Here is a 19320-nt window from a genome sequence, read left to right as displayed (position 1 = left end):
CTGTTGATTGTGATCTAATCTTTAAAGACAGCAAAGAGTCACGAGCGTCGGGTATCGACTTCGGTCTGTTTTACATGATAAGCACGACTTCGAGTTACCTGTGAGCCGCTCTTCGCTGCATGAACCCGAGTTGAGTATCTAGTGTAGCATGTGCCTTTCTTGTCATTGTTGCCGAATAAAAATCGTTACTTTCTCGTACCGGGTTTAATGGTCGTAAAGTGTTAAACTGTCTATTGTTGTTATGTAAGATCGCCAATACAATAAAACAGGCACCATTCAGACATGCATTAACGTGTGAGAAACGCGTGATTTCTATGCGAAATTTCTTTTGTGTGGATGAGCTGAAAAGAGCACAACCGTATATTGTGCTTGATATTTATATGAGAATCACGAGAATACTCATGTTAATGTGTTGTACGTAAAGAGCTACGCACAAATCTCTTTTCTTGCATTTTACGCATGTAATTCAATCTCGTGTGTAAAATGCAAGAAAAAAGCACATGTGTAAATCTGCTAAATCATCTCTCATTGGACATGTCTAGACATTCCATCATCATAAAAAGTCTTGAATTGTTCTAAAACTCCTCTAGAAATGTATTATATAACTAGTACGCAATATAATTTATGTTAAATGTCAAATCTCACATTATCTTATAATATAATTAATAAACAGGCAAAAAATCGTCAGAGTTATTAAAATAATTCGTATCAAACATACACATACAATCAAAAGATACAATGTAGACACCCAATTCTCTATGTATCTGTTTAACATAGCTGATGATTTTTGTGTACTTAAATTGTCAGTCTATTACTGTGACACATAAATCTTTCAACTATCTATGCCTTTCGCCTTATTATTCCTTCACTAGATTAACTATTTGCTCAGTCTTTCGTTGTGTGACAAAGACACTTTTTTATCAAGGCTTGTTTTCTTTTTCCAAAAGTTCCATTGCAAATTGCCTTTTCATATTTTGCTGTTTTCATGTCAATGCGAGTTCTAGTTTCCATAATCAACTAACGAGGTCAATTTTTACACAACCTTTGCTGTCTTTTTCCACGTGAATACACGTCCTTAAATGCTGGATGCTGAGACTGACCTGATCCATCGATGGCATCTGAAGCATAGGTAGTCTACCTGCTATCACTAAGTGATATAATTTGAATAAAAAATGAGAAAATGTTACAATGGGCATTCTTTATGCATTAAGTATGAACCATAATTTACAATAGTAAACGGAAATTAATATTAGAACACTGACAAGCCAGGAAGGGCCCTGATAAATGACTGGTCCACAAGGATGTGACTCTACCGCAAGCAAGTCCCTATTGATATGCCATATGTAACAGTTAGGCTTAAAATAAAATATTGTTTATTTGCCTAAACCTGACCAAGCCGACGCAAAACATTTATTATTTTTCACATATTAGTCTCTCGACTTTTTTAAAAAAAAATTAACTGTTGCGTAAAGATTTTAGCCTACATTTGACCCATGCGAACTTAATGAAGGTCAAAGTCATTTCTTTGAACCAAATAAATATTTTTTTTTGTGAAATGCGATAAGCGGAAGAAAAGATGAAAAAACATATTAAAATATCTCAATTTAATTTCTTTATGTGTTTGAGATTGAACAAATGTGTCTTGAATACAAAATTGAAGGAAATCCTTGATTTATTACGGTGTCCGTCAGACAAAATAATATGCAAATGAAGCTGCGATGGATTACGTTGTCGAAGTTTGGCGCATGCGCATTGTCACGCACTAAAAGTAAACAAAATGGCTGAACGAAAGTGCGTGAGATGAAAAAAATATATCTGAATCGGCATCAAAGTGGAGGAAATTATAATGGATTCGGTAGCACCCTAGGATATCTATAGGGAATTAAATTCAGAGATGGCATGTAGCAATAGAAGAAACAGAAGCCACATCTCAAGCGGAACTTGCCGGGATCTGTTGGGACTCGTGTAACGGCATTGCACGTGGTGAGTTAAATTTCAACACATATGCCAGCGCACAAACAGCCGCAGACTAACTACATGTATATTTGGTGTACAAAGTTAGCGAGCGTATGTAAGTAACATGAAGTGTTTTAGATTATATGATATGTATAAATAGTCCCTCGCACTTCGATTTTTTGTTGTTGTTTTTTTTTTAACTAAACATGCCGTGGCAAGACTGTCACTTCTATCTGACATTTTGTTGCACGCTTCCGTTTGTTGCTGCGGCCTCGTTTTGGAAAAAAATACGTCATGTTCTATGTAAAGCTTGACTTCGCTCTATTTTTTAGAGGAGTATTTTCCTGGTCAAGCTAGGCAACTGACCACCCATATTGTTCGCGGTATGCATTGAAAATGATCTGAAGATTATATCTATGTATAGGATAAATATCAATTTCGTAGTCTTTACATTTCATTGGGCGAAACCTACCTTTAATGAAGGTCAAAGTCATTTCTTTGAACAAACCTGGTTATCATTCATCACAGCCTGGTGATTGACAAGAAGCTGTATACAGATTTCAGCCCCCTGTGACCATTTGAACAAACTTTATAACCCTTCATTCCAGCATGTCACTCGTCCAATGTGAGGTTTTAGGATTCTTTGTTATTGACAAGAAGTCGTTTAAATGTTAAGCCTTTTTGACCCTCGTTACTGTGGATGAAGTGTAAGGTAATTTATTTGAACAAAATTGGTAGCCCTTTTTCCTAGCATGTCACAGGCCCAATATCAGGTCTCTAGAGCTTATGATTATTGACAAAAAGATTTTAGCTTAATGACCATTGCTACCTTGAACGATGGTCAAGGTAAATGATTTAAACAAACTTGGTAGTCATTCATCTTAACATGCCATAGGCCTAATTTCAAGATCCTGTGTCTCCTACCTTTGCAAAATATGCTTAGAGGAAAAAGTTGACGCCGGACGGCAGGACGGATGGGCAGGTGAACTAAAACGATTTAACTGATATACAACAGTTAATATGTCCTCCCAAGCACAACTTACCGTTTATTAAACAGTTGCTGTCATCATTTGTCTAGTCTGTTTGTCAACGTCCTGCGGAACCGCATCCGATATGGTGTAATTTCCGAAACGACATAATATGGATATCCCAATGCATACACAAGGATATACCAACACTAACAATAAAATCAATACATTTCTTGCTGTATGTTTTCAGTTAATAGTATCTGTTCGTATAGGGCGATCGATGAAAAATCAGCGTTATGTCAAAAAATAAATCAGAGCAGGGAATTAAGAAAATAAAAGTTTTCTCAGCTAGAATTCTATTAATATATTACACATCGACTAACAAGAGGCCCAGAGGATCTGTATGGTTCAACTGGTTTGTTATGCAAAGATATGTTCTGAAAAAAGTTCGGTGTTTATTTTCTCAAAAATACATCTCATTACCCCGTTTTGCCCCACCTCTCTCCTGCTACAGGGATGGGCCAGATCCAAGATTTATACAAACTCTGTTCCCCTACGCCCGATGATGTTTCTTGGCTCTGGTTATAATCCGTGCAGTACTATATAACTAGTAGCGTTTTTAAGAATTTAACTCTATTTACCCCTATTGGACACGCCCTCCTGTCCCAGAACTAATTCCTTCTCTACTCAAGACATACATAGAGTACTAACACAGGAAGACCGGCCGTCCGGATGGTATCTAATTGGGTGGTGCAAACGAGACAATGCTAGAATTATAAGACTCGCGACAATAGAAAGCTTAAGTTGTGGTAAAAACGATTGTTAATGCCACCCAATTGTTAAACGCATGAATTTGTTATTCCCAAAACACTGTCGTTATGATGACTAGCTAGTCAATACCTATTTCTTCCGTTATTCGCTTCTTCACTGGTTGTCTGTTTTTCTGTTTGACATCAATTTCGTGAACTTCACATAAAAAGATTATTGGCACTGATAATATTTGTCTATCTACCTATACCTATTCCAACACTTATGAGACTAGTTCGCTAAACCTGCATATATATTGTTTTTTTAGTTCGCCTAATATAAAAATTTATATTAGACACACTGAAAATACCCTCCAAACAACCTGATATATAGACAGGTTTAGCGGACTTCTACGAGTCAAAAGTCTTTCCTCAACATTATTATTTCACTCTAAATTATGATCCATTTTCAGTAAAATTTTATGGTTTTACTTTTCAGATGTTCTATAGCTTATAAGGAAAAATAACGTACATGAAAGATAAATTTGCTTTCAGAGGCAACATTTTCACCATCTTCTATCATTTACGATATACAGAAAGGGAATGTAAAGAAGACAATTACGTCAAAAATGTTTGTATGTACTGAAAATCAATTATCACACAGGAAATATACAAAATGATGAGCTGACAATATTGGCTAGAGCTATGTTAGATAATTAATCATTATATACGAGTGAACATATATCAGCATTGTTCTGCAAATAAAGATACATTACAATATAGATATACTATGTACTAGTATTTCTAACAGACTTAATGTATACAGATATACATTAGATTGTGTTTCAAAATCATTTTACATATACATGTACACAGACATTTGTCGGAAGAATTCCGCTCTGGGAAACAGAATCGGAAGAATTGCGTGACGTCATCATTAGGCTGATTGTTCCATTGTTCTACGTCATATATTCTCAAATTGTATAACAAACAGCTTAGCACTGATAGAGACCTCAGTTACGCTAAAAGAGTAAGGGAATGATACGGACGGACGGACACCGCGACACGAAGGGCCGATGAGCTAAACTAATTAAACCGAAGATTGTTTTTGCGACTGTCTTCGCCGACTGATGGGTTCTTCAGACAAACGAACAATTTGATGATGAATTAATGACGTGACGTCATAATAAACATCAGCAAACAAACCTGTATGGAGTGACGCATTTTTCTATGGCTTGTTTATATTTGGTTTTATTATTTTAATCTTTTTTCTTTTCTAGAACAACAGTATTAGATGATAGCATTTGATATAAGGATAATACATTTAATTGGTCGCTAGCCCAAGGATATGTTTATTGACATAAAAAATTCTTAAACAATCTGTCTGTACAGTTATGCGTATCCTCAGCATATTGCTGATCTGACCAATATTCACCACACCAACTATTGCACACATCGATTTACAATTCATATTTGTTTTCATTGTTAAAGTGAACAGTCGGGCAAGGATGGCTAAAGTCGGTAAAAATGGTGGGAATGTATCCAGTATAATTTCTTATGAAATGGAAAAATAAAATCTCTCGTCAAAATCTGTCTGCGTACGAAGAAATTAATTTGAAATATGGTAATCCTAAAATGTCCTCCCGGCTCGCTATGTCCGTGGTTACATTTCCACACAGCCTCGCTTTCAATGCTTTCAACTTTTCTTTACTTTAATGGTCAGAACTGGGAAACTAAGCAGAACTTGACCGTCGTATTAATATGTGAGAACTTTTGGAAGGCCAATGAACGCATTTAGACTGGTTTTCTTTGCCCGACTATTCACTTTAAATTCAATCTAAATTTATACGTGTTACATTCAATAATCATTGAACACGTACCATACCTAGATGTTTTGCATTTAGATTATAGATTATTTAGATATATAGTAAAAATATGTAAGTTCAATCTGAGTGAAAAAGTATAAAAATAGCAATATAAACGATAAAATTTCGTGCTAGCGCATTCGCCGTGTCGTGACTTCATGGATATTTTTTTTGTCGTTACTGTTATTTTTCCTTTATTTAGATATACATGTACCATACAAATAACTGTTAAGGTTGCAATAGGTTGATTTTGATTCGCTAGTCAACTATGAAATCAATAACCCGTTACACAATTTAGCTGGCATTTTGGATTTTCTTCATATTTCCATGCATATCTTCCACGTATAAGTAGAACTTAGCTTTTTTTTATTTGTGTACCAACATTAAAACCTTTATTTGTAACAAATGAAGAAACTCTGTCTCAGCTTGTTACCTTTTTGATGTCACTGTTACTTAACTGTAAGCCAATATTCCCTTGTTCGGTCAGCGGTCGTAGTGGCCAAGTGATGAAGTTCCTGGGTTCTGAGATCGAGGTTAAGGTTTAGTTCATGCCGCAATAGTTTTTTCTTCTGAACCTCTAACTACTCTACAGGTAAAACGAGACTGGAACTAAACTGTTAACAAGACGTAAATCAAATTCATAACGCCGTGCCTGACAGAGCCTGCTTATTTTTTTGTGTTAGGATAAAATCTGGTTCAAACATCAGACACTGTATTAAGTAAATTGTCGAGACGAATGTTCCAGGAAGTATGATTTACTTCCGTGTCAGGTCATCACGCATCACAACGTCTTGTGTCTATGTAGACACATCAATGAGTTGACATTGTCACATTGTTTACCATGTACACAAGATATTCCGACATGTTTCTTATCCTTTTTAGATCGTAAGCTCTCTAAAGTGATGTCAAACTTGTACAATATTTCTCGTATCAATGTACTTATGTCAAGGCACACCGTCCGTCGTACGTCAATTTTCCACAAAAATATCTACTAGTCATGAATGGCTATTGTCATAGTCATAAAAGGAGAGTCTGATGGACAATGACCAGTTATAGGGATAATAGCCGTAAGTGATTAAGTCGCTACTAGTTAAAGAGTCATGTATGGATTGTAACCAAATCTAGCTAGAAATATCATTGTTTGTGTTGGGAGGGGGGTGGGGCAAAATTGTTTGAATCTTGGTTCTGAACACCCCCCATATTTTTAATCTCTACTAGTCATAGAGTTCAGGATGGATTGTAACCAAATTTAGCCAGAAATATCATTGTGTGTGTTGGGAGGGGGATGGAGACAGAATTTATTTGAATCTTTGGTCTGAACACCCCCATCTTTTAAATCTCTACTAGTCATAGAGTGATTTTACCCAAATGGCTAAGCACATTCTTGCGGAAAGGAGGACATAGTTTGTATAAATCTTCGTTCTGATCCCTTACCTAAGAGGTAATAAGAACAGGGCTCACCAAGGGAAAAGGGGGTAGGTATCTTACTATAAATGTAAATATTTATCAATGTTGACGCTCAGAATACGCATCAATGAATCTGTTTTTGACCTAGGTTTTACTCTCTTTAAACTTTTCAGCTCTGTGGAATGCGTACTGTTGCGATTTTTTGCTCGCGGTACGTAAGAAGGTCCTCGGCGAGCATAGTGAACGATCATTCTGTCAATTACTTATAGTGAACGGTTAGGTACTATAAATACATTTTCAGGTATTTAAACAAGCACTGATTAAATATCAAAATCCAATTTTAATTTCGTTATAAACGCCATGCAAAGAAAGTCAATTTAAAAGTAACAATTATAGACATGTGTGTAAGAAATAGCTGATAAATACGCACACTTCATACAGAGCAGCTTAAAAATTTCTCCCGTAGTTTCTTCGTGTAAAACTTGGAGCATACGTTGCACGTGCACGACCAAAATACAATGACAACATTTCTATAAATGCATATTCGTTAACCGACAAGGCGTTCTATTTGTTCACACACAAACAATGATTAGGTATGTTATGGGACACAAGGAAGTTCAAACTCGGTATGAAATCGCTTAGTTGACTGACAAATACACTTTCATGGAAGTTGGACCAACGAACGAGGCGAACTTGTAGTGGAATTTTCCATTTGATGACGACGATTATTAAAATTGTAAATATAGATACGTTACAGTTCGTCCACCCAAACACCGGGAACTAAGAGGATATCTTTACTAGTAGATACGGATTTATTTATGATCAACCTGATCAGCGTCGTGTGGTTTGTATCACACTTATACCTCAGATTAGGCTATTTGTTGTCGTAGACGGATCACATTATTGACAATAGTACATTTGTACACTGTAGTAAATACTGAAGTACTTATGAGGTCTCCACGATCAATCTCGTAGGTTTATAAATATAATGTCATAATAGCATAATTCTTAGACGAAAATGGTATAATTACGTATCAAGTAATCCACATGTCATCCAATACATTTCTGTTCTCTATGTGACACAGGTCTTGGAAATAACACTTCTTAGCTTATCTATGACAGATACAGATATAACGTCACTCGAGATTTAATATTATGGCGTTGTTTCTTGCCTTGTCGTAGTCATAAATTGGCGGTAACATTTGGATGGTAGGTTTTTGTTTATTACCAAACCCATCAAATAAGATTTTGTTTATATTTCATTTTTTTTAATTTCTGTATTGTTGTTCACGACCACATATGATTTCTTTACCTTGTTTAGTTACTATGGCAATCAAGATAGTTACAACATCAGAACACTTAACAATTGAGAAATATAAAGCAAGTAAGACATGTGGGCATGGAAAAACAATGGAGAATATAAGCTTTTATTCTCTTTACTTCCTCCAAAATTGAAGATTACATTAAGAATGACATTTAATATGAAAACATAAAACGAACACAGTAAAGATCTTCTGTTTTAAGTCGATACAAAATCTATATATTTCCTAACCTGAACTCCTTTAAATTCTTTACTCAATAATTATTACATATGTCAAAATCTGATAATTCTTCCTAGATCATTCGTCTTAACAAGTTGCCTAAATATAGTGGATGAAGTAAATCCTTCCAAGAACATTACCTAAATATATGGGCTGAAGTAAATGCTTCCTAGAATAATCGTCATGACAATTTAACTTAATATAGTGGCTGATGTTTGAGCCAGAATTTATTTCTTTTTTCTTTATGGCATGTTAATATCAGCCAATCCAAACACACACGTTAATATCAGCCAATCCAAACACACACACACACACACACACACACACACTGGCTCTATCAGTTACATAGCATTATGAATTTGATTTACATTTTGTTAACAGCCTAGTTTATGTCTCGTTTTACTAGTAATTAAAAGCAGTCAGAGTTTAAAAAAATCTATTGAGGTACGAACTAAACGGTAACCTCGATCTCAGTACCCAGAAGCCACGGTAACCCCTGACCGAACAAGGAATGATTGACACCCTAGTACAGTTAATAGTGACATGAAAAGTTAACGAATGAACTTTTGTATTATAATGATATAACTCAATTATGATTTTCAATTAAACGTGGGAGATATGCACGAAGAGTCGCAGACCATCAAGTTGTCCTAATCAATATAATTAATATGTATTATTATATTACATCGATATTAACTATATCACACATTGTCCAAATATCAGTCAAACTATCAAACGAATAATTGATTTCAAAGGCGATTAGCGAATCAAAATAAAACTGACATTAATTAGCCCTGAATATAGATCTATAACTTGAAGTTTACGGAAGTGTATTATGCTTACAAAGGAAAATATATTTTAGGATAACGAAAATATATTTATTTATTTACATATGCCCCTATATAGTCAACGGGAGGGGATTTGCGTCCAAATTAGCGTAATCGCAATGACGTATGAATACAAACGCAGTGCAGGTCTTCTAGTCCGCTAAACCTGCCTATATTATAATAATAATATATATATATATTAGGCAAAAAATTTTTTTTAAAAAGAGCCTAATGATATAGGCAGGTTTAGCGGACTACAGGTCTTCTAGTTCACGCTTCGAAAAGATTTTGCGTCATAAGTTGACGAATTTCAAAATAACAATAAAGAGTTTTTATTAGATCCAATTGAATATGTATTTGACATCAAAACAAAAGATGTGTTCAAGCATTGTAACGATATTAAACTACAAAATGAACCGCTGGTCGGGGTTACAACCGGGTGGGCTTTCCTCAGGTATGTTCGGGGAATACACGTATGTACGGTCAATCATCTCACATATTATCAAATTGATTTTTTTTGAAAAGTGTCATTGTTGTATTTCAAACCAAACTACAGCTATAACATTCAACAATCGGAACTATATCATCGGTCATCCTGACTACCGTAGTTACTGTACCCAACTTAGCAACCAAAGTAAATTTATTTATGCAAACATATAGGTTGAACAGAGTTTGATTGCATTAAAGGTGGTATGAACGCAATGGGATACAGACATATTCTACATAAAGCTCTAACGCGCTACATTAAATATGTCTGTATCCCATTGCGTTAATACCACCTTTAACGGAATCAAAACACTGTTCAATCTATGTATGGCGACCGTCACATAGTTTAGCTGGCGGCCGCCACTTACTTACATGTATATGTCGGCCGCCATAAACATCTGCCAGAAAATTTTGATATACAAGTTATTTTTTTTTTCAACTCTCATCACTAACAGAAATGCTGTGGGAAAGGTTAATTACATGTTTTGAGGAATTAAATAATCAAGCGGCAACTGGTTTCGGACGATAGAAAACTTGTATTGTAACCTGAGAGTGGTCTCGTGCGATCTTAAACGTGACCTTAACCAGAAGTGTAAACGATTGGTCAATACGATAACTTTATCTACAAATGTCGGCGATTATGGGTTTTGAAAATCAGCCAAGGACACAAATATCACAGACGTCCTATCGGAGGTGTTAAGAGTTACAAATGTACTGGCATGGTCCTAATCTGGGACCCGTGAGGTAACGTGACTCCAGCCGGGTCACACAGGAACTCTCCTACATTGGTACAAATGTCAAGCCGTGGTCACGTAACCACAACGTCCACTACTAAACGTTATCTTTATTTTTTATAATATGGATTTTGATGCTTCAATAATCTGTAGTCTGCTTAATAACGCAGTTTTATCAAAACCGCACTAAAAGTTGTGTTGTGCATGCTTATGGCGTTATACTATAGACAAATACGAGTTGTGAAAACTTGCCAGCGCCAAGTTTCACGATACAGTGTATTCATTAACTTTAAAGAATCCCTTAACTTTACATTCCCCACAGAAAAGCATAGGTTTATAAGTTTAGGTAAAATAAGGTAAGGAGCCTTACTTAAAATGTATCGTGATCTCCTTACGTAATTCCATCTTGAAGTAACGAAGGAAAATACATGTAGAAAATAAATATAGAGCACACAGAATTAAGTACTCTATTGAAGTATAAGATATTATATTGGCCCCTGTTTTCAACACTCCTGGGGTTCCGATCACTTACGACACCTCTGGACTATTTCATAGTAAAATTGAAGGCAGTTCAGAGGTAAAAATCTGAACCGATCACAGGCTAGCAAAAACACATCCTTTGAATACTATATAGAGAAAGCGACGCCCAACTTCAAAGCCACACAGTCGACCACAGTGTACCGTTATACGACTCCTTTAATGTGCTTCAAGGGGCTAAATTACATGTTCTGTTCTGTTCTCTTGCCTCCAGTTTGACTTTAAATAGTCCAGAAATCGTAAGTAATCGGAACAGCTGGAGTATCGAGGATGTTATGGTAAGATACATCGTTCGACTGATGCTTATACAGGAATAATAATACATTGTGATACAGTATGCCCTGAGAATTGTGATATAATTTTATGTAAATAAATAATTATGCATGTATACATCTACATACTTTGAACACATTAACAAGGAAAATAAAACAATTAAAAATATATTGTACTAAAAAGGCTCCGAATGATATTTGTTGTACACGGCATGGTTCGCTGGTCGCCACCCTTGGTTTATTCCTGTGATTCGACATTACTTACTGTGTAAAGGATTAAGAATTTGATGCTCTACATGTTGAATAAGTTCTATTCAATCGTGTTTTATCGTCTAGTTCACTAGTCTGGAGTCACAATTTAGGACAAACAAACTTGTGTATTAATATACTACTAAGAGGTTATATCAGCAAGCTCCTGCATCAAGGTTTAAAATTCATCGAGCATAGCATTAGAACACCACATTGACTATGTCCGGTTTTATTGCTTCATTATTACAGAAGCTTACATACCAGCAAGATGAATAGGAATCCTATTTGCGGCCATATCCTGGTGTTCTGAGAGCAAATTCTTTTTTGTATTGACATTATAAAAAGTACAAGACTAGTAAAATATAAATTTTCAAATTAAAATAGTCCCCACGTATTGACAGATTCTAATATTACTCTTGGTACCATGGTTAATAACACAAAGAGAAAATAACCCACGTATTCCAAAGCTTGCATTTGGATAAATTTACCAAAATAAGAACAAGAATAAAATATATTTTATTTTGAACTTCAACATAATGGTACACGATAGCCAACGTTTGAATAAAATTGAATTTCAGTTTATCTTATTTTCAATGCACATGTGGCACTACTTCAAGGACAGATTACAGGTAATGCAATAATAGTTTGTATGTACTTTAGCGGTACGGGAGTATGAGAATCTATGACAGTTTCATGTCTGACTTTCCATTTTTTTTTAAGTAGTTTTTTTTAAATTTTAATCTTTCCACGCGATATCCATTTACTGATCTACATCTAGATGGTATTGAAATATCGTCTGTCTTTGAACGAGGCCAAAGATTAAATACTTTGCAAAGACGGCTACCCTGTCATCTACTTCCATTTCATTAACTGACATATTAGCAAATATTAAGAACAATATTCACATAGACTAAATACGGAATGAAAGATGTCGCCACAATTTACAATAGCAAGGCCTTTCGTGCCTGCAACATTGAAGTCCATATTTTGTGCGCAGTGTCCCTTTGCTGAGACATAATACTACAAAGAAGTGTTGGTTCGTCTGTTGTCAGTATAATGTGACCAGGTGGGGTATGTTTGTTCCTCATCGCAGGTGATATGCTTCAGTGAGATAGCAGTATAAAATGGGCAAGAGTTCCTCTATAACAAAGAGGCACAACATGGACATACCGCAGTCTCCCAAAACATGCACGCTCTTCACACACTGGACACACCACATTCACGGGCGATCGTCCTTACATAGTTTATCTTATCAGCCAGCCAGCCAACAAAAGAACCGGTATCAATGAAGAAAAAAAAAAAAAAAAAAACAAGACTATTGTCATTTGTAATTCAATTATATTTTACGCGGACTTTCATAGTCCACAATTCATTGGCTTACGTTCAATTAAACATAGTAACAAAAGGGAGTATTTACAATAAGAAAGGGTGGACTTACGGGAGACTGCATAGACAGCTCAAAAAGAAACAATTATGGATCTAGTGAGGTGGGGAGCACTGTAGAAAAGCGCATGGCATTGTGCTTCAAAATCTGTCGTTCTGTTTATGTGGGAAAATGTGCAAAAATATACGCCTACAGTTAACAAACAGAATCGCAAAACTTATAATATGCCCTTTAACAGAAATAATCGAATGAACAACAGCTTTTCGTTCTACAGTATTCACACTCCTGTATCTATGTATTCACTCGAAATTGTTCTATATGGTTTGAAGAGATAACACATAAACAAAGGGTTCTAAAAGATGAAAAAATGATGAGAGATAATGGTGATAACGTTAATAAAAGATGAACTTATTTGTTTTTTATATAAATATTTCTTTGACCATTACAGGTAATGGTATAAGGTAAAGGAAATAAATCTTAGAAACCAACTACACATATCTCGGCTTTTTCACAACCATTTTTATCAATGGACACGCGCTCAAGTGTAGTTTTGAAATTGGTAGTAAATTATACGGAGCATACTGCTGCAGCTGGTCCCTATTTCTCGAAACAAACTTAAGTAAAAAACTAACTTAGGTCAATTTTATTAACATAAGTTACATAAGCCAAGGAAAAAACTGAAGTTTTGACTGAAGTCTGTACTTTTGTTTCGAGAAACCGCAGCCGGGTAATTTCGGTGCATTGACCGAAAACCAAACCAATCAACTATCTACTATCCATTCCTCATGTTAATGTCACTTAGTGCTCTAGCTGTGGTAGTGTCAATGATTTGATTCTCATAAACAAACAGGACATGCACAACATTTACAATATCATAAGGTGCACGTTACACTACTGAACCATTTATAAGTATTTGGCCTTCATAATAGTATATGAATATGAATTCCTTTCTGTAAGCTATTATAATGAAACTCATTTCCAATATCATTTAAGTTTACATTTTTGTATATTATTCCTTCCGTCAAATTCAACTGATAATATCACAATACGGGTTATTAATTAACTAAAAAATCCAGAATTATGTTTATAAACAAACTTATGTTTATAAATTCTGTAATTGGTCCCTTTCGAAGAGTTGAAACCATCATTTTCCCACTACATTGTCATACTTTAAAGTGCACGAAAGATTATTTTCAACCAATAAACTCACTGTTCTCAAAGATATGGATAAGATCGCATTCTTTAAATATACTTTTAATACATTTTAGCCATTGTGTATTGTAATTATTATAAATCTGAAACAGTTTATAAAGCGTAGTTAAGCTTTTAGCCCCTATTTAAACTAGTGTTATTTTGTATTACTATATATCACTTCTTAGGTGTAGTTGAACATATCTAAGTTGATAAAAGTGTGTACGCATCAGGCCTAACTTTAGGTATTACTGTTTAGTCCTAGATTGTTGTGTTGCTTGTAAATTTGGGCAAAATAAGCTTGATATTGTACATTTCAGTTTAGTAAGTCCATTGGGTTCGGTACATATTTCTGTCCATACCATTATACACCTAAAGGCCCGGTCCCACTGGCGTTTAGGATGATTTGCGAATGTATTGCGCACAAAATTGGCTGATATTCGCTGAACATACGCAATATTCGTAAATCGTTCTTGTCGCCCAACATCCGCACACGTCCGCAATTATCCGCATGGCATGTTTTTCCGTTCACAGGATTTTTGAACTGCACAAAATTTTGATTGCGGAAATCATCCGCATTAGATACGCTATTCGTACGCAATACTACTCAATACATGCTTACTATATGCGCTGTATATCCGCTGTTATTCGTTGATATCCGCAACTGACTGGGTTTTGTGGGCTTTATAGCGAACTGGGACAGTGTGTAAAACGAATGTATAGTGTACCTATCACGTTGACATCACGAATTAAAATAATTTGTAGCGAATGCATATTGAGTTCAGCGTTTGTATTGCGTCTGTTTTGCATTTGATTTGAGAATAATTTGCGAATGTATAACAAACGTGTTGCGTAAACCAAAACTACTGTATAAATATGGCAAAAATCGACATATTTGTCTATTTTTCCTGTCCGTCGAGAAGTACAGGTGTAATAATGGGTCATCGGCAATAATACCAATGCAGCGTAACAATGGTATCCAACAACATATTAATCTACTTGTTCAAGTCATGAAATTGTTTCAAAGACAGAAAAGAAAAAAAGTTGTCTGCTTTGATTTGAATTTGAAACTGAATGGACCTTCTTTGTATCTGGAGGAGGTAGGATGAAAGTTGCAGCTTGCTTATCTTTGTTGCAGTCGTGTTGTTGTGAAAAGCGATACCGAAAGGCCCGAGCGCGCTTCTTTTACCTCCGTAATTCAGATGCCTTACATGCGCAATACAACCGTTCTTTCCGCTTCATCTGCGCAATGCATTATTAATAGATTCGTAATATTTCCGTAACAATCGCAATACTTCGTAATTGTGTGTTACGTATCCGCATTGTTGGAGAACGTCCGTTATCGTATCCGTTTGTATTCGTGAAATATCCGCATTTGTTCGTAATAAATTCGCAGAATGTTATTAATATATCCGTAATTTGTACTTGAAAATTTGTTATTTTAAGCCAATTTTGTTGCGGATGACAACGAACGGCCAAAATTTATAAACTAAATTCATCCGTAATTAATCCGCTCTTCAGTGGGACCGGGCCTTACGAAGGGATATATAGGCATACAAAATATCACAAGTTTGCGTCTTTGCATATTACAGACTTAGCTCCCTTGTGGCAGCGGGTAGGTATCGATTGTTACGGCATTATTTTGTAAGCGCTATTCACGTCGTTTTCTCCGAAAAGTATGACCAGAAATATACATAATATGTTTCTGGTATGACGTTACGCTCGCAAAAACACAATCAATATCTGCCCACAAAGGCATATAACTGTGTAATATACTAAGACGGAATGCAATTTATCATAATACAATATGGGGCTGACGTTTACCACTTATGAATATGTTTACAAAATTAAAAGTGAAGCCGTTCTAAGAGTTAATAATAACAAAACTTCAAAGTTTCACCTCCGTGCAACTGGTTTTATACTATTATCAAAAATGTCCAATTTCCAATCAATTGGCATATTGTTGTTTCTACGTTTAGCAATATCACCGTACATCGTTTTTATATTCGTTTTATATGTTTGTACCATTATATGTATATCAGTTAACGTATAGATTTCTAGAGAGTACTACCAAAACCACAACTTCCGTCTTATCGGTGTTCTCTTTGAGGTGCCATAACTTGGAATGATGATAAAATACGTTAAGCTGCTTTTGTGAATTCCGAACAGAATTTAGAAGTAATGTCGTATAATCAGTATACAGTAAAACATACAGCTTTTAAAGGTAAACTTGTAATTCATTTTCCAGTTTTTGGCAAACGTTTACAGTCGTGTGATTAAAAAAAAATATAAATTGTTTAAAAATATTGAAAATAAAATGGGATAACATGTCACCTTTGGAGTTACAATTAAATACATTTTGACTGAATTGACTTTGTTCATACTAATTAAATTAAATTATTGCATACGTTAATTAAAACGTTTGCCTTTAAGACTGATCGCAAGTAAAGTAATTGCATATTTTTGTTCAGGTATTTGATAAAATGGGAATATTATTTTTGATGAAATTTCTTTTATGCTTGATAGTGTTTCGTAAGCCATACATGGCTGATGTTGATGTTAGTATTTTTGTCATTGTATTTTAAATGAACACGTGACAGCATATTGATTATTGATTGGGTGTTAGGTAGGCATTAAACAACACAAACTGTACTTACCAGCGGGAAGGACTTCACATCGAGTATACACAGGACCGGACCGTATTTATCGCAACCTAAAGTAAATGGATCAATGAAAGTATTAAAATTTCTCAAATATTACCGAAACTCGTCCATTGTTTAATTTCAATAAATAAGGAGAGAAAAAAAAAACAAACTTCTCTTTGAAGGCTTATGCGTTTTATGAAGTTATTGGAAGTAGAAATTATTAAAAGAAAGGTCTTTATCTGAATGATTTCAAACAGTTAACAAATAAAAAATAGCAGTTATTACTGTTGCATGTTACATTTCAAATTTGGCATTCGCAAAACTCGTACATGTGTTTTAATGTAACACAGGAAAAGTACAGAAGAAATCAAACAATTCGCGGAAAACAAAAATTGAGCGCAAATACAAGGAACCCATCGTTTATATTTTTTGAAATTTATAGATATAAGCCAACTGTAAATTCTTTTAAAAATGTCATTTGGCTAAAAAATATTTACCAATTCTGAACCTATTGAAATTTCGCCCCACCTCTCTCACAGTTCAGACCGCCTCTCGAGGCCTGTGATGGACAATGCTTTATCTGGTGACTGAATTATAAATATATATTAGCCTACATAGATAACAAGGTCGATTTATTGCCAAAAAGCTGACCTTCACACATCGAACTTATTGTGCTTCTTATCTCACGTGCCACACACACGTACACATGTCCGTAATGTGGCGTTACGTTAGAGGTTCTCTTACGTGATGACATTAGATATATTTTTGTAGCTGTATTTTAATGGTTAAAAATAAGCATGTGTTCCGTGATGTATCTGATCTTACTTCGTGTTTGTTAGTCTTGAAAACAAAAATTTTATCACAGAGCTCAGTTTTTTATATTTCACTTGAAAATTTGAAGACGACAACTGGAGCGCACAAAAGCAAAGCTCTAAACGCGCTTTTTCCCATTAAGAAGCAATTTAAACAGGACAAATATACCTAATCTGAATAAGTCGTGTCAAGATGATGTCAAGCTATAACACGTCCAGTGTTACATTTATCTTGTTTGTCAATCTGTTTTGACATTTAACGCTAACTTTCTGGTACAGATTGACATATCCTCTACGCCAGACTCTGTGCTGTACAAACTTTGTGATAGTTTGTGATGGTAACGACACTTCAAACATCAACTAGCCATGGCATTATAAATTAAATCAATGTGTTTCAGTGATTATCTATTTCATTTATGTAACAAAGTTCTAAGCGCAAACAACACTATCTGGTATGTTATTCCATACCGATGGAGTTCGGAATAAAAAACTGTGTTTTCCCTTCATAGGGTCCATTATAGTGGGTGTATTTCAAGGAACTTCTTCTATTTCCGGCTTTTTCACTGTCTCTTTCAGTTTTCGCCAATGTTTCTATTGTTTGTATTCTTGTGGGGATCACCTATTGACGATTTAGTTTTTGACTTTCTATTTCTATACTGCCAGATCGGAGTTACCTATGCTAACGGTGACATAGCTTAGAATGTTAGGTCTCTATAGAATAAGTGTTGTATTAACACTTAAGATGCCTCTACATTGTCTTTGCTTCCTTAACCATACAGTGACAGTCCTACTATTAGCCATGCTTGTAGGACTTATTATAATGGAAATATGTAAATTATGATATGGAGATCCAAGAGGATGTCGACACCCACCACAGAAATCTGTCAGAGGAAATAAGGATAATTTCTCTAGTCTTTTAAATATTTAATATATACAGGGAAACGTCTCATAAAATCTACATACATGTAGCAGCTGCATACAGTGTACTTCGTTGTCCAAATTCTTTATGGGCAGGCACTTGCACCATGTTGTGTATGATTACGTTCTAAAATGGATATACCACTACCGAACTCGTGGACCAAGCTTACGTATACCCCTCTGTGCCTTCTGAGAGATAATTTTTTACTGGGCAGACATTGAATGAAAACGGCCCACCATCAGAAACATATAACAAGAGGCCCAATAGGCATTCACGATCATCTGACAAGCTTGCATCAGTTGAATAGGGAAAGAACTATTTGGCGCACATCTTTGGATTTTGGACAGACAAGGCAATGTTTTGGGAAGCTCAAAAGATAATTAAGATGGCATTTATCAAGAATTTCGTAATCAAAATAACAACACTTGCTCGGGAACATATCAGGATCATTTAAGGCACGTTTCACCTCAATCCCACTGGTGGAACTTGAGAAGAAGTTTAAAATGTGAAAAGTTTATGGGATGTGCACAAAGATGGAGGAAGCATATGTATATGATGGCAAAAAGTCATCCTGACCGATGGCCAAACACTAAAAACAGGTTGACATTGTAGGTAACATATAACAGGTATCTTTGTCTATCGTAACCTCTCCAATATGCTGCATTTTGGAAAAAAACTACATAATATTACATATCTGATAGGTCATTCCTAGTGTTGTGTAGTATATTGTAATCATGATCAGTTTCTACTTTAATGTTGACAATATAAAAGTAACACACGA

At 35.2% G+C, this 19320-nt stretch overlaps 1 protein-coding gene across 1 annotated transcript in view; it reads right to left on the bottom strand.

Moving 5' to 3' along the window:
- The window catches only part of LOC138325382 (uncharacterized), a 93418-nt gene extending 76577 nt beyond the window's left edge, over positions 1-16841 (bottom strand). Inside the window, exon 1 of the mRNA XM_069271009.1 lies at positions 16821-16841. The gene's annotated coding sequence lies outside the window, so the exon portion shown is untranslated. The remainder of the gene's footprint in view (positions 1-16820) is intronic.
- Between the last annotated feature and the right edge of the window lie 2479 nt (positions 16842-19320).

The sequence above is a fragment of the Argopecten irradians genome, chromosome 6 (genome assembly GCF_041381155.1).
Source record: "Argopecten irradians isolate NY chromosome 6, Ai_NY, whole genome shotgun sequence".
NCBI classification, from domain to species: Eukaryota; Metazoa; Mollusca; class Bivalvia; order Pectinida; family Pectinidae; genus Argopecten; species Argopecten irradians.
The sequence above is the reverse complement of the archived record's forward strand: the minus strand, read 5'-3'. Positions and strand labels throughout refer to the sequence as shown.